Here is a 14,636-nt window from a genome sequence, read left to right as displayed (position 1 = left end):
TACCGGCAAAGCAACACTAGACGAGTCTAGAGCGGGCAGTTAGTCCAATGAGGTTGACCTCACACCTTCAGTGTGGACACAGAGGAAAGCTACAGTGGTTACAGAAGTATTGGAACGTTCTATCTTGGACATCATTACTCCAAGTACATACAGGAAGACACGAATGGTGTGACTCTACCTTGTGTACAACCAGAGATATGAAAAACTGTGCTGTACATGTGTACTATGAACTGGAATGCATTCTGCTGTCATAGATGACAAATTAGAAATGAAATGCATTTATTTAAAAGAAAGAAAGAAAGTTCTATCTTGGCTCCTCCAAATCTTATGACATTGGTAAAAGCCCAACACCAATAATTTGGAAACAGAAAATAGCCATGAAATTGCCTCAGACTTGAAGATCTAAGGTGGGGATTCAGAAGCCCCATGCAGCGTGTTGGCAGAAATGAAGGATGCATCCTTTGGGGGGGGGGTTGGTGACCCCAAGTCCTGGGTGGAATCACAACCCATGTTCATAAAGAGTTAAATAGGAAACCTCCATCGTGGGGTCTTGGAAGATCCCCAGTGATGAAAGGTACAGGAAGGAGGGAGAAATATCAGAAGAAGCAAAACAAAACAGAACCAGAAAAATAAAATTGCCTCTGAAAGGGATTCTATCAGAAAGTAGGATAATTCAAGGAGGCGACTCTTGTGGTTTTTTTCAGTCAAGAACAAGAAACCGTGGATTCCATGAAACAAATATGATCGTGGAAGAAGCTCCCTCCAATACAGACGGAGGTTTGCAGGGAGTTGGAAAGGTTAGAAATGAAAGAATTAAAATCTTCGACGCAGAATCCGTGAAAAGGCAAATGAGCATCGTAGAAAATGAAATTACTAGTAAGCATGACCAGCTAGATAAGGCTTTGTAAAGAAGGCAGAATGGAGGTGATCATGATCAGCAAGCTGTGTAAACATGGCAATTAGGGAGAAGATTTCCAACGTGCATGTCATCTCTGGGATTCATAAAGGTCCACACTCTGTGAATACACCCTGTCCTGTCATTAATACCGTTGCAGCCCATTGAGTTTTGAATAGTAACAGCATATTGTGCTGCTTCCTCTTTCAGAGAAAACAAAATGTGATTATAACCCTCCTTTTAATAATTTGGTAAAATAAGGATGAAGGTAGGAAAAAAAATAACGGGGTATGTATCTTCTAAGTTGTTGGAGAGGATAAAATCATACAAGTTGTAATCGGCTTGTTTAACCACAGACTAAAAAATAAAGATGTGTCCCCCCCCAAAAAAAAAGCACAAATGAAAATATGACATATGTAACAGTAGATAGGTTATGGCAGAATATAAAGTGATTTCACGTCCATATTACATCCGAGAACCTCAGATACGGTTAAGATCTATATAATCTAACCAACCTGTGATGGCATTAAATAGCTATTCTACTAACAAAACAGATTTTTTTTTTTGGAAAAAACTTTTTTAGTTATAGATGGACACAATACTTTTATTTTATTGATTTATTTGTATGCGGTGCTGAGGATCAAACCCAGTGCCTCACGCGTGCTGGGCGAGCGCTCTACCACTGAGCCACAACCCCAGCCCCCAAAACGAATTTTAAAAAGAAAAAAATATAGAATGGTAGAATTATGAATTTCAGATGAAGCATTATTCACACGCAAGAACTTTAAATAAGCAATGGTGATTTTTTTAAATGCCCCCAAAACAATGAAGACATTCCATTTATGTTATTTTAAACACCATAAAAGATAGGGTCAAATAGATAACACCGAAAATTTAGAAGTACAAGGAGAAACCACTGATACATTGTTATTGAACTTGATTGGTCAAGTAAATAAAAATAAGGATGTGAAGAATTAGAATAATCTGCTGTGAGTCCCTGTCTCAAAATAAAATAAATTAAAAAGGATAGGGATATGGGTTAGTGGCAAAGCATCCCTGGGTTCAAACGCGGATGCAAAATAAGTAAATTAATAAAATAAAATAACCTGACCAAGATGGCAAAGGAGGCAGTGGTCTCACTCACAAAAGTTTCTAACACATGCTGGATAGTGTACATCAGGAAATATTTTAAGTGCTTTGACAGGTATTAACTCATTTAGTCCTTAGAACCACCTTAGAAAATAGGTGCTATATCTGCCATATAGATGAGAAAAGAAAAAAAAAAGTGTTCAAATAAATATGATGTTTCTTAGCATCTTATGCTATATATTTTAGAATATGTATAGAAAACAGGGTAAAATTTCAAAAGTATAGAACTCAATAGAAACCAAAAAAACAGGATGTGTTAAAATTCCTACCCAGATTTCAGGTTAAAAATATAAAAACAAAAATTGAAATAAAAAGTAAATATTTTTTTACGTAATGAAAAGTTAAAAAAAAATAAAATAAAATGTTCTTGCTAAATAATAGCCAGCACCATACTTAGTAGAGGACCTATAGATGAATAAGAAGGAAACAGTGTTCATGATTATTGAAGCTAGATAATGATACCTGAGGTCTCATTGTATCAAGATTGCTTCTTTTGTTATTTGAATAGATGTCAGATGTTATTTAAATATATTTTGATTTCCAACGTTCCTTTTTTTTTTTTTGGTACCAAAGATTGAACCCAGGGTCACTTGACCACTGAGCCACCTCCCCAGCCCTATTTTGTATTTTATTTAGAGACAGGGTCTCACTGAGTTGCTTAGTGCCTCGCCATTGCTGAGGCTGGTTTTGAACTCTCAATCCTCCTGCCTCAGCCTCCTGAGCTGCTGGGATCACACTCATGTATGCCCCCATACGCAGCTGATTTCCAACATTCCTTAATAATGAATTTAAGGTTTTTAATTTACTTTAGGGAATACTTTTTATAAATTCATATTTGGGGCTAACATGCAAATTCCTATACCAAAAATTTTTTTTAAAAAATATGATTGAATTTAGTGATCTCCCATGTGGCCATGAGGGCAGATTTTACATGGTTTTCCAAAAGAAAAAGAAAAAGAAAAATCTTATTGCAGCCTACGGAGGAAGGAGCTATTTCTGCTGTCTAGAAATTTCCACAATGCTTGGACACATGGGTCTCCTGAAAATCGTATAGCTCTTCTCTTACTTTATTTTTTTATTTTTTTCCATTTCAAAATCACTCCGAATGCTCAAGCTGAAATAGATGTCCTTGCTACCTTGCCTTGAGAGATGGGTATCACTGGAAATGCCAGGGTTGGCAGGAATCCGCTTTGCTTCTGCCTGGGGCTATGCTGACTCTCGGTGGCAGACCCTTGCCGTGTTACGGGGGCAAATGTGCAGTGATGTGCATGAAGTCTGCTCCCAGCAAGGCTCAGACGACTTGACTTGACTTTCTGCAGGAAATTTTTTAAAAAAAAAAGACAGAAACACCCCAGTTCCCGGATGGCACTGTAGCCTAGTTAAGAGAATTGCTCCAGGGGATCGCAGAATGCCAAGCGGACCCGCCGCTCAGTTTCGGGTTAGAAAACTTTAAATTCAAGTTGACATTGCTTCTCTTTTCATTTCTATACTTATCTCAACTGGGGAAGTTGGGTGTTGGCCACAGAAAAAAACCAACCAGTGAAATACAACATAGAGAAGATGGGAGAAATCTGTGCTCCCACCCAGGCCTGCAATTGCTACTGTGTGAAGTCTGCCATGTTCTCCTGGATAGCAGATACCATACCCAACTTGCTCCATGCTGGTAGACCTTTTGCTTTTATTTTCAACAAAATCCAATGTATCCAGCAACAGTTTTTAACAGGAAAAAAAAAAATATATACATATATATATATATATATATATATATATATATATATATATATGAAATTAACATAGGTGATCTTGTCATGAACTGGCAGATAGCTCATAAAACAGAAAAATGAGAAATTATATCCCACCTCTGTAGGATATAGCAAAGTACATAAATGCATTCTGCTGTCATGTTTGACTGATTAAAACAAATTTAAGAATTTTTTTAAATAAGTGAATATATTTGAAAAAAACAAGAATTAACATCAAGTGTGAATTTAATGCAGAGGCTCAGGACTAAGCAGGCTAGAGGAAAGCAGAGAATGTCCTTCCGTCAGTTTTCGAATCATGAACACCTTCCTTCAGGAAACTACATAGAAACCCCTCCACCTTAAGTATCCCACGTGACCTCTCCGGTTTGAATATCAGAGTCGATTCATTGAGCTTAAAATACATAATGCTTTCCTGTGGTTCTGCTCATATTTTCAAAATGACAGTGAATGACCCCATTAAGATAGAACCAGGTAAAGCTGGGTGCAGTGGCACATGCCTGAAATATCCCAGCAGCTCTGGAGGCTGAGGCAGGAGGATCACAAGTTCAAAGGCAGCCTCAGCATCAGCGAGGCCCTAAGCAACTCAGTGAGACCCTGTCTCTAAATAAAATACAAAACAGGGCTGGGGAGGTGACTCAGTGGTTGAGTGCCCCTGAGTTCAATCCCCAGTACCCCCCCCCCAAAAAAAATAGAACCAGGTAAGACTCAAGTTAATCCTCCTGATCCTGGCTTTAAAAACTCTGGTCTTCACTGTGCCCAAATGTCTTTAAGCAGTAAGTAAAGGGTCCTCCTGATCACCTGTTTCCCTAGGGTCCCCAATACTCTTATTCCAGCAGAAGCAGAAAAACATTGCAGAATAAATGAATTGAATAATCAAAATAAGAAAATAATAAAGTTAAAAGAATTTCTGTCAACAGACAGCTAGAGTAGATTTGCCTTTGAGACCCTGGATGCCTTTGGGGGGAAAAACAAAATTAGGGACTATTCTGGGGGTTGACCCTGGGATGTGTCATGGATGCATGGCTCTTGTAAGCTGTTACCTCTTCATCACCCAGGAGCCCAGATCTTGAAGAAGACTAACGATCCCCTGCTGACTCTCTGCTCTGCTTGCAGTGATGCCTTGCACACATCTGTCAGCCCCACCTCCCACGGGGACTCTACGAAGTTGCCAAGCCTGACATCCCCACCTTAACCGCACAATGACTCTCCCCCATTAATATTGGACTGTCCCCGCTGCGGTAAACTCGGAATTTCCTCCCCAACACCAGCTGCTTCTCCTCTGATGTGCCACTAGGCCTGTCATCGGAGAAACAGCCGAGAAAAGGCATCCGGCATCTGTAACTCACAGGGGGTCCGTGAAAATTAAAGCAGGTAGATTGTCCTCTCAAAAGAGAAGTTTCTGGAAATAACTAAGGAATGAGTGTCCTGCTAATGGCCTCCTTCCCCTCCCTGGGCAATTTTTTTAAAAATTCACACACACACACACACACACACACAGTGATACACACCTCCTAAATTTTTATTTAAGAGCTGCATTAGTCATGGTTGATACTGAATTCTTGGAGAAAGAGCACAATTATTTTGAAAACACTGATTCTTTCTGAATCTGCAGATGATGTGTCCTAAGATGTGACAGCTAACTATGGGTGAAGATGGGTTTTCCAATTAATGCTTTCGAAAATTCTCAGGAGTAGATGGAAAATACTTTTTTAAGATTCGGGCTGAAAGTCGGTCCATGTATTTTTAGACACAGGTAAAAACAAGAGATGGGATACGGGGAGGCTGGGAAGAAAAATGGGAAGACCCCTGGGGCCGGCCAGCTTGTTTTTACTTTGATACAGAAGGAGAGAGGGAGAGGGAGAGGGTGGGAGGGAGGAAGAGAGAGAGAGGAAGAAGAAAGAGGAGGAGGAGGAGGAAGGGGAAGGGGAGAAGGAGAAAGGAGGGAAGAAAAGAGAAAGAAATGAGAACCACCAGGGGCTGGGGGTGTGGCTCAGTTGGTAGGGTGCTGGCCTTCTGTGCCCAAGGCCCTGGGTTCAATCCCCAGCACCACACAAGAAAAAAAAAAATGGAGGTGATCAAGTCAGGAATAGGTGGACCTTGTAGGTGAGTGATTTTTTTTAAATCTCCGGAGCTCATAAATACTGGAAGATTCATTGTTTCTCTGGGCAGATCACCTGTGAATTTCCTATAGAAGTAACTTCCCCTGTTCACAGCATAGAATAGGGCTCCAAAAGTTTCAGAGACCACTCCACCATCAAACCAAAGTTCAGGCAGAGAGGGGACAGCAGAGGATCAAGAAGAATATGGAGAACTAGGGAGCACACGTGTCATCAAAAAAGGGGGCGGCACGTGGTGACCCCAGGGTACCCAGGGGGGTGTTCTTAGCTCAATGAGACAGTCTGACGGATGTGGTTACAGTGTTCACACTTGGCACATGACTGACTGAAGGACCAGGAAGTCCATGCCACTGGTGTCTTTGATGGGATCCCCTGGAGAAGTTTCATCAGTAGTGCAGGGACATTTTGGCTTTTGGAAAAACAAAATGTGTCATCTCAGGAGCAAGGAATTCAAACTCCTGTCACCAAGTGCAGAGACTCCTGATTTATTTAGATGGTGCCTATCTTAAATAGGAGCCAAGATCTCTTGGAACATTTCAGTTGGTATAGACAACTTCCAAAGTCCCCACAAGTGACCCCCACCCACCCACCCACACACACAGGCAAATGAATCAAGCCCGTGCTGGGGCAATCACACCTTGACAACGTTGCACTCTTCCAAGGTGGTGGTTCACCTCATCCGTTTCCACGGTTACAGAGTCAGAAATTTGCATTTGCCTGTAGAGAAGGAGTAAGGATTTTACAATTCGTCCAGAGCTGTCGTGAGTAAGCCTAGATCTTTCTATTGAAGTGTTCAATCTCCAAATTTTTGAGCATGCACAGGAGAATATTGGACGGAAAGACAGAAGACCTGGGTTCTGGAATTCTAGCCATTAGCTGAGTGACCTCCCTCTGTGAAGGTCTTGCATGAGGTCACCCAGAGGCTGGTCCTGGGACTCTCTTACTCTTTACTAATTGCTAAGGAAGTCTTCCTAGCGATAGATGCGCTCTGTGCCTAGCAGCCTATTTCAAATCTCCTTTGGCTTTTCTCCTGGTCAAATTATATGGGAAACCAAAGAGAGATTAAAAAAGAAAACAGTCTGGGACTTTCAAAATCATAGATGATGGATGCGCACCACCTTATCACCGTATTAGATTTCTGAACAAAGATACTAAGAGGGATGATGCTAACTTGCAGAATCTAAGCCAGTGTATTTGACTTGGTTACCATTAACCAGAGTAGTTAAGTCAAAAAGGTCATTTGGGGGTGCCTTTTAACGTTGAATTCAGTTTTGCAGAATACTGATATATATTCCTACTTGCCGTAGAGATTTCAATGACTAGTTGCTACAGTAGTAGTTGAAGCTGCTCCTTATTGTGACGTCATTATACATTACCTCACTCGGGTATCTTTATTTTTCCGATCCTGCCATCAACCCCTTAAAATCTAATATAGTATAGCCCTCATTTATACATGCAAGAGAATCAGGATTTTTTTTTTAGTATTCCTGCTATTATTTCATTTGCAATATCAAAAAGATCTGGTCGATGATTCCCTCTGTAAGTCAGCAATGAAGAATGAGTTTATCAATTTTCATTCTGGCTCCAAAATCAGATCTATATTTGGCCGGAGCTCTAAGGCTATGACTATTTCTTCGAGGCTTTTGGAGAAATCTTAATTTTTTGTGGGTCAGAGTCTCCTTGCTATGTGCTAAAAAAAATGTGCAGTCCCTAAGAAATAGAAGGAACTATATGTTAAAAGTGCCTTGCAGATATTGGAACTGCGTCTCACTCATGGTAACATAGGCATTAGTGGCATTAGTAAGAATGTCGTTTTTCCTCCATTGACCACACTTCACCAAGGAAATGTCCCACAGATGATCTGGTGCTAGGAACAGGATCTAATCTTTGACATAGCAGTAAGAGCCTGATTGGAGGTGTTGAATACTGGCTCTTAAAGACTCGCTGGTGCCTATTGAAATATATGATTTTAAAACAGGAAGAGATTTCCTTATTCAACTAAAACAAATTAAAAAATGCAGAAACTAACTCACCCCGTCTTTTTTCTTTTTCCAAGAACACCTTCGAGAAAATATTGAGCCTTTATCCAACATTTAAAACATTTCTGCTGAGCATTGGTGAAGTCGTCTTAAGGAATATGTCCTTCCAGTAGGTGTTGAGTTTATAGTTTTGTAAATAACATTCTCTTGAAAAGTGTGATAAATGAGTTGTATTGGGGCCAGGATTTATGAGGAGAAACCAGGAGAGTGGATGTTGGAATCATCCAAGTAAGAGATGTTAGTGCCTTTGTCTTAAGTAGTAGCAGTGGTAATTGGTATTTGGGGCTCCTTTCCCAGAATCCAAATAAAAGAATCTTTCTGGGGCGCTGTTTCAGGTCACCCTCACCTACTTGTACTGTAGACTCCATCCCCCTCACCCAGCCAAAGAATTTTCTATAACCCATTGTTTTTCTGTTCCCTGTTCCGTTTCCAATCCTTTGTTCTCAGAGGAGCTAGAACAATCCTTTTAAACCCAAGTCCACTCATGATTCTCTCTTGCTGAAAACCCTTGAAAAGACTTTGAGAAAAACATCTAAAATCCTTCCCCTGGCCAACAGTCTCTATGAACCGTCTCATTCCCCCCATCATTCTGTTCTAGCCACCTACTGTCACTGAAAGACACTAACCCCATCTCTGCCCACGGTGGGTCTTCCTCTAACACACCTGTCCCCACACCCCGTGGCTGGCAGGCTTCTTTCATTTACGATCTCTGCTCACTCTCTCCTCTCGCCTGCTATTTCTAAAACAGCACCTGTCATTCTCCAACTCTTTTGTGGTCTTTGTTTTCTTGAGAGCATTTAGCGCCACAGGACAGAATTTTCCTTTTTAAAAACATTTTAATTTGTTACACGTGACAGCAGAAGGCATCACAATGCACGGTACACATACGTAGCCCCGTTTTTCCCATCTCTGGTTGTACACAGAGTCGAGTCACATCCTGCGTGTCTTCATGCATGTACTTAGGGGTCATGATTCCTTTCTGAGAATTGTGTTTATGAGCAGACTAATAAATACTTGGTTTGAACTTTAAAATATTCTATATTAAAGTCACCATGGATATCATTTGGCAGAAGAACTCAGAAACAGAATGAATGTGGAATATACCTCCCAGATGTGCAGGGGCTGCTTCCTGAGCTTTTAGGATTGTGTGTTTATTCTGCTATTCAACTGAGGATGCATTTGTGGGAAAGGTTGAAATGCACTGTTTTACACGGACTGGCCATTGTGTATATTGTGTGATTGAGGGAAACCTGAAGGTCTGTTTTCTTCCTCTTGTCTGTCTGTTCTTGATCTGCCATTACACCTGCAAAGTCTCACCCTGGGTCTCCCCTAGTGAAACCAACTCCCATTAGCAGTTAACTAGCAATGCCTCCCTGGGAAGCCTGGGCATGGTCTTCAGTTGAAATTCCAGGGTCTGATGAACAAGATTCTGCTGAGGGGGCCATAAAGAGAATGCAGTGGCTTTTAAAGAACTATAGGGACTCTCTCTCCACCCGCCCCCCCTTAGTTAACATTGTGGATAAACAGAGGAGCTCGGTTCCTTCTGGAACCCACAGTGACAGCTGCGGTGGCAGGTGAAGGTTCCTGACTGGTGGATGCTCTAAGTAGGTCTGAAGCCCTGCACTCCTCACTGTTGAGACATGCTGCCAAGAACCGGGTGCTTTTATTCCACAGCCTATTTATGCGAGGTGTAGGTGTAAATATAGACTTCAGATATCATGGTAAACTACGGAAATACAAATCCAGAAGGGAAGGGTTGTCATTTCCATAGGAAACTTGTGAAATCCTTTGGAGAAGATTCAAGGAAAGTTAATGAGAAAGGAAGGGAGGGAGGGGAGGGAGGAGGGGAGGGAGGAGCAAAGGAAGGAAGGGAGGGGAAGTGGGAGGAGCAAAGGAAGGAAGTGAGGGAGGGTGGGAGGAGGGGAGGGAGGAGCAAAGGAAGGAAGTGAGGGAGAGTGGGAGGAGGGGAGGGAGGAGCAAAGGAAGAAAGGGGGTGGGAGGAGGGGAGGGAGGAGGGTGAGAGGAAGGGAGGGAGGAGCAAAGGAAGGAAGTGAGGGAGGGTGGGAGGAGGAAAGGGAGGAGCAAAGGAAGGAAGTGAGGGAGGGTGGAAGGAGGGAAGGGAAGAGGAGAGGGAGGAGGGTAGGGAGGAATAAAGGAAGGAAGTGAGGGAGGGTGGGAGGAGGGGAGGGAGGAGCAAAGGGAGGGAGGGAGGAGGGGGAGGGAGGGGGAAAAGGAAGAAAGTGAGGGAGGGGGAAAAAGAAGGAAGTGAAAGAGGGAGGGGGAGGAAAGGAAGGAAGTGAGGGAGAGAGGGAGGGAGGGGCAAAGGAAGGAAGTGAGGGAGAGTGAGAGGTGGGGAGAGAGGAGTGAAGAAAGGAAAGGAGGGAGGGAGGAAGAAAGGTCGAGAAGGTTGAAAGGAGGGAGAAGAGAGTGAGAAGGGGGGAGGGAAGAATGCAGAAGGAGGAAAGGGAGGAAGAGAGAGAGTGGAGGAAGGAAGGGAAGGAGGAAGGGATGGGCGGGAGTGTGAGAGGAAGGGAGCAAGACAGGCGCAGAGCTTATTTTTAAACAAAACAGTTGTAACTCAGACCGCCACATGACCCTGCCTCCTCTCTTTACAAGTCATTTTCTAGCAGGAGTTGAGCTGTGAATGAGAGTCGGCGGTGCTTGAGAAATATAATGAAGGAGGTAGTTTCTGTGAAAGTAACACCCAGCCAATAGTCAGGTGAGAAAATAGATTAATGCTCAGGGACGCAGTGGCCTTACAGCCAAATGCTGAGGAACAATAAATTTAATTGTCTAAGTAATAAGTGATTTTATGAATGAAGTAACATAAACACACCATGTACAAATAAGTCAGATCTATCACTGATAATAAATGGGTTTAGTTCCATCCAGTGGTGAAGCTATAATTATGACTTTTTTTTAATGACTTCTCACTGGTACCATCTTTTTCAATTGACCCACCAACTTCGGGTACAAAACAATGTGGGGTAAGAGGCCTTTTGGTTGTTGATGGTGGACACAGTGACTTTATTCTACTTATTTATTTTTATGTGGGGCTGAGCATGGAACCCAGTGCCTCCCGTGTGCCAGGCAAGCGCTCTGCCACTGAGCCACAGCCCAGCCCTATAAGAGACTTTTTATGTTGTTTGAAAATCAGCTTTCGAAGGTAGGACTTGTGGTGCCAGACAGGCTTGTTGATAAAAGTCAGGGAGGTAAAGTGCTCGGAATGATCCTGAGAAAAAAGTACAATTACTGTCCTTACTGCACACACGTGAGTGAGGCTGACGCCAAGGAAGTGTCTTAGAGCCAAGCTGATTTCAGAACCAAGATCTGCCTTTGAGGGCTTCATGCTCCCAGCTCTGATGGGGTTCACACCTCTTCTGATCTCTCCTCCACTGAGATCTCCTATAACATGGCTTCTTCAGAATAAATCTCAACAGACTGCTGAGCTAATGATGCATGGTGTCTAAGTCACCATGACATTATGGAATTTTCTTTCTATTTTTTTGTCTCTAGTAATCAACTCTGGTTCCTTAATGGGGGTATGTTCCTTAATTTAAAAAATTTGGGACATGCTCTTGGAGATTTACAGTGCTAAGATTTGGAGAAACTCATCTGCCCCAATTTTTTTTAATCCCATTATCTCCTGAACAAGGTCCATGTGGGGTTACCAGGTAATGCGTCTTTACCTTCAGTTGAACTGCAATCCATGATTCTTTGCAAATGCCACTTTGGAAACTATAAGCTGATGCCCCTTCTCAATCTGTCCTGGCTTTTAAGTAGAGACAGCTGGTCGACCACAGTTCTCTGTTCTGAATCTTCTCATTTGTATCTTTGCTTTTCTTAGCTCTGGGACATACTCACAAGAGAAAAAGCAAATGGTACCAAGAAAAAAAATATTGACAGGCCTCTTTCTTGTACTGGCTAAACTAGTGACCTGGGCACCCATCCCCATAGAGTTCAGAAATGGGAACGTGCAGTCTTCCCGAAGCAGAGAGGAAAGTAGGCACCTAGATCAGCCCCCCGCCCTTCAGGTCTTGGTTAAGAAGCTTATGAAGCACAAAAAGGTTCAGGCTCCTGCCTGCAGCAGAACAAGTGCACCCAGGGCCAGGCACCAGCAGAGGAGGTCAGCTGATCGGTGTCCACCCAGCAATTTGCCATCTGAAGGGCTTTGGGGAAGTCTCAAATCTTGTTGTCCTTTGTAGCTACCGTTGACACATCAGGTGATGATTGCTTTGTGCTTTTGAAGCTGTCTGGAAAAGTTCTCTGTGCAGACCTCAGCCCTGCCTGCTGCAGCCACATGCCCTCCTGGACAGGACACTCTGGGCCATCTGTGGTTCACAGCCCTTTGTGTCTGTCCTGTACAAACTCGTGGGTGATATTTATATCAGGTAAACGCCGAATGCTGCACTCAGAGCTCTTATTGAGAAAGACCTTCTCTCCATGATCCCTTTGTCCTCTCCTATCTTCAGAAGAGCTCAGCTCTCCTGTCCCAGGGTGCTTACCTTTTTTTTTTTGACCATAAAAACTCTGAGAATTCAAGTGACTTGGCCAAGATTGCACCGCTTTGGGCCACCCTTGGCAGGGTGTGGCACTGCCTCTACCATCCTAGTCTTTGAGATGACGTGATTCTCAGTTAGAATGAGGCTGGGGGAAATCTGAGTAAGAAGTATCAAAGCAGAAAGTCGGTGATATTGTAAGGCAGGAACAGGACTCCTGGAGGAGAGGGGGACTGATTTTTGCTTTCAACAGAATGAAGAAGGTAGACTTTGAGAACCTACTTTCCAAAGTCGCCACAGAGTCGCCTGCTGGATGCTTCTGATGATAGGACACTCTGCAAGACTGTGTCATCTAATTGTTCTGTCCCTCAGGAGCCATTTATTTCCAACTGCCGGAATCTATTTGCAATGGGGTTTGCAATATGGGAATGCATTGGCATAAAACTCCCATTCGATGCCACTAGATGTTCGTTCTCAAGGGACGGTGTCAGGACAGGCTCTTGTCTGTTGGCTCTGTGCTCCTGAAGCTGCCTCTCGCTACCTGGTAACCCAGCAGAAAGAGAATGGTCTCATTGCCAGAAATTTTAGCAAGACCTTCACAATTATCTTGCATATGTCAACTTGAGTCACGTGTCCATCCTTGAACTACAGTGAAGGGAGGACACAGGAGTGGTGCAGGATAGAGAAAGGCTATTTAGCTAACAGAGGACTTGGGTCTCTTCCTGGGGCCCTCTGGAGATGAGCCCCACTCTGACAGCACCTGAACATGGAGGAGAAATGTTTCCTGGAGCAAAATTGGGATGAGGTCACCAGGTTTGTGCTAGGGGTGGGGGTGGGTACCCAAAAGTGATGCCCGATTATCATCTTATGATTGAAGTCCTGGGTCCCCATCCCCAAAGACTTATTTCAAGATGGAGGGCATGTCGACCATGAACCTCAGGATTCGCCATCCTGGATTCGGGAGCAGATTTCAGGAAACTTGTCTTGCTGTCTTCCTAGGGCCTAGGAGAACACCTGACCCATAAGAGGCACACACTGTTTGTTGAATGAGTGATCAAAGTGATTGAAGTGTGGGATTATAAAAAGAACTTCTGGAGATGAATGATGTTGAAGGTTACCCAACAGTGTGCATGCATTCAAAACCATTGAACTATATGCTTAAAAATAGTTGGCATGGTAGATTCTATGTATATTTTGCCTCAATATTTCTTAATATTTTTAGATGTCAAAAAAAGACAAGTTCTTGGTAGATTTGGGGATCCTCTTGCTTTCCATTTAAGCTTGCCCTGGTCTGTGACTGGACCTCAGAAATTTAGCAATCACTGATGGGAGCATGGAGAAGCCCTGGTTCTCAGAGTGGGGCCGGGACCTCAGCTGCCCCCTGCTTCATACAAGATCATTTGATACGAAATGGTTGAGTGGTGGAAGTCAGGACTGACTTTATGAATGTATGTAATGTAAGAAAGCAGTTCAGCCAGGCTCCGTGGTGCATGCCTGTAATCCCAGCAGCTCAGGAGGCTGAGGCAGGAGGATGGCGAGTTCAAAGCCAGCCTCATAATAAGCAAGGCTGATAAGCAATCAGTGAGACCCTGTCTCTAAATAAAATACAAAACAGGGCTGGGGATGGGACTCAGTGGCCGAGTGCCCCTGAGTTCAATCCCTGGTATCAAAAAAATAAGACAGTTCAGATAAGTTCACAGACTTGTTTCCTAGGGCCACTCAGGCAATAGTGTAAGTGAATTAGCTAAAGCAGCTTAGGGGGAGCTCTGCAAACCCCCTTCCCCAGGAAGCCGAGGCTCGTCTCAGGCAGGAGTTTTGATGCTGTTGTTCTTTTTAGTTGTACGTGACAGCCGAGTGCATTTTGACATATCGTACATACATGGAGTATCACTTCCCATTCTTGTGGTTGACCGTGGTGTATTCATGTATGAACATAGGAAAGTGACATCCAATTCATTCCACTGTCTGTCATCACAGACAAGTTTATGGACCCCAGAGAAATAGCAGGTTCACAATTGCCTGGCCTCGTGGCTTCTCATGAGAAGCCATAAATGCAGAATTTTACACGACATCTTTCTATGTTCTGAACGTGCGCCATCATTTTTTTTAAATTAATACATCAGCCTGGGAAATGGAAGAGTTATTTTGAAGATATGTCAATCACTTGAAATATC

The 14,636-nt window shown here is 43.1% G+C and overlaps 1 protein-coding gene and 1 non-coding gene across 5 annotated transcripts in view; both read left to right on the top strand.

The window, feature by feature from the left end:
- Positions 1–14,636, top strand: part of Cntn4 (contactin 4) — an 860,889-nt gene that overhangs the window by 659,799 nt on the left and 186,454 nt on the right. The window lies entirely within an intron of this gene.
- On the top strand, positions 5,787–5,860 carry Trnar-ucu (transfer RNA arginine (anticodon UCU)). Its single transcript has one exon. It is a non-coding gene; the product is annotated as a tRNA-Arg (tRNA).

Source organism: Marmota monax, unplaced genomic scaffold (genome assembly GCF_021218885.2).
Source record: "Marmota monax isolate L192 unplaced genomic scaffold, Marmota_monax_Labrador192_F-V1.1 WCK01_AAM20220418_F8-fsc00028, whole genome shotgun sequence".
Taxonomy (NCBI): domain Eukaryota; kingdom Metazoa; phylum Chordata; class Mammalia; order Rodentia; family Sciuridae; genus Marmota; species Marmota monax.
This window is presented reverse-complemented; position numbering and strand designations above follow the sequence as displayed.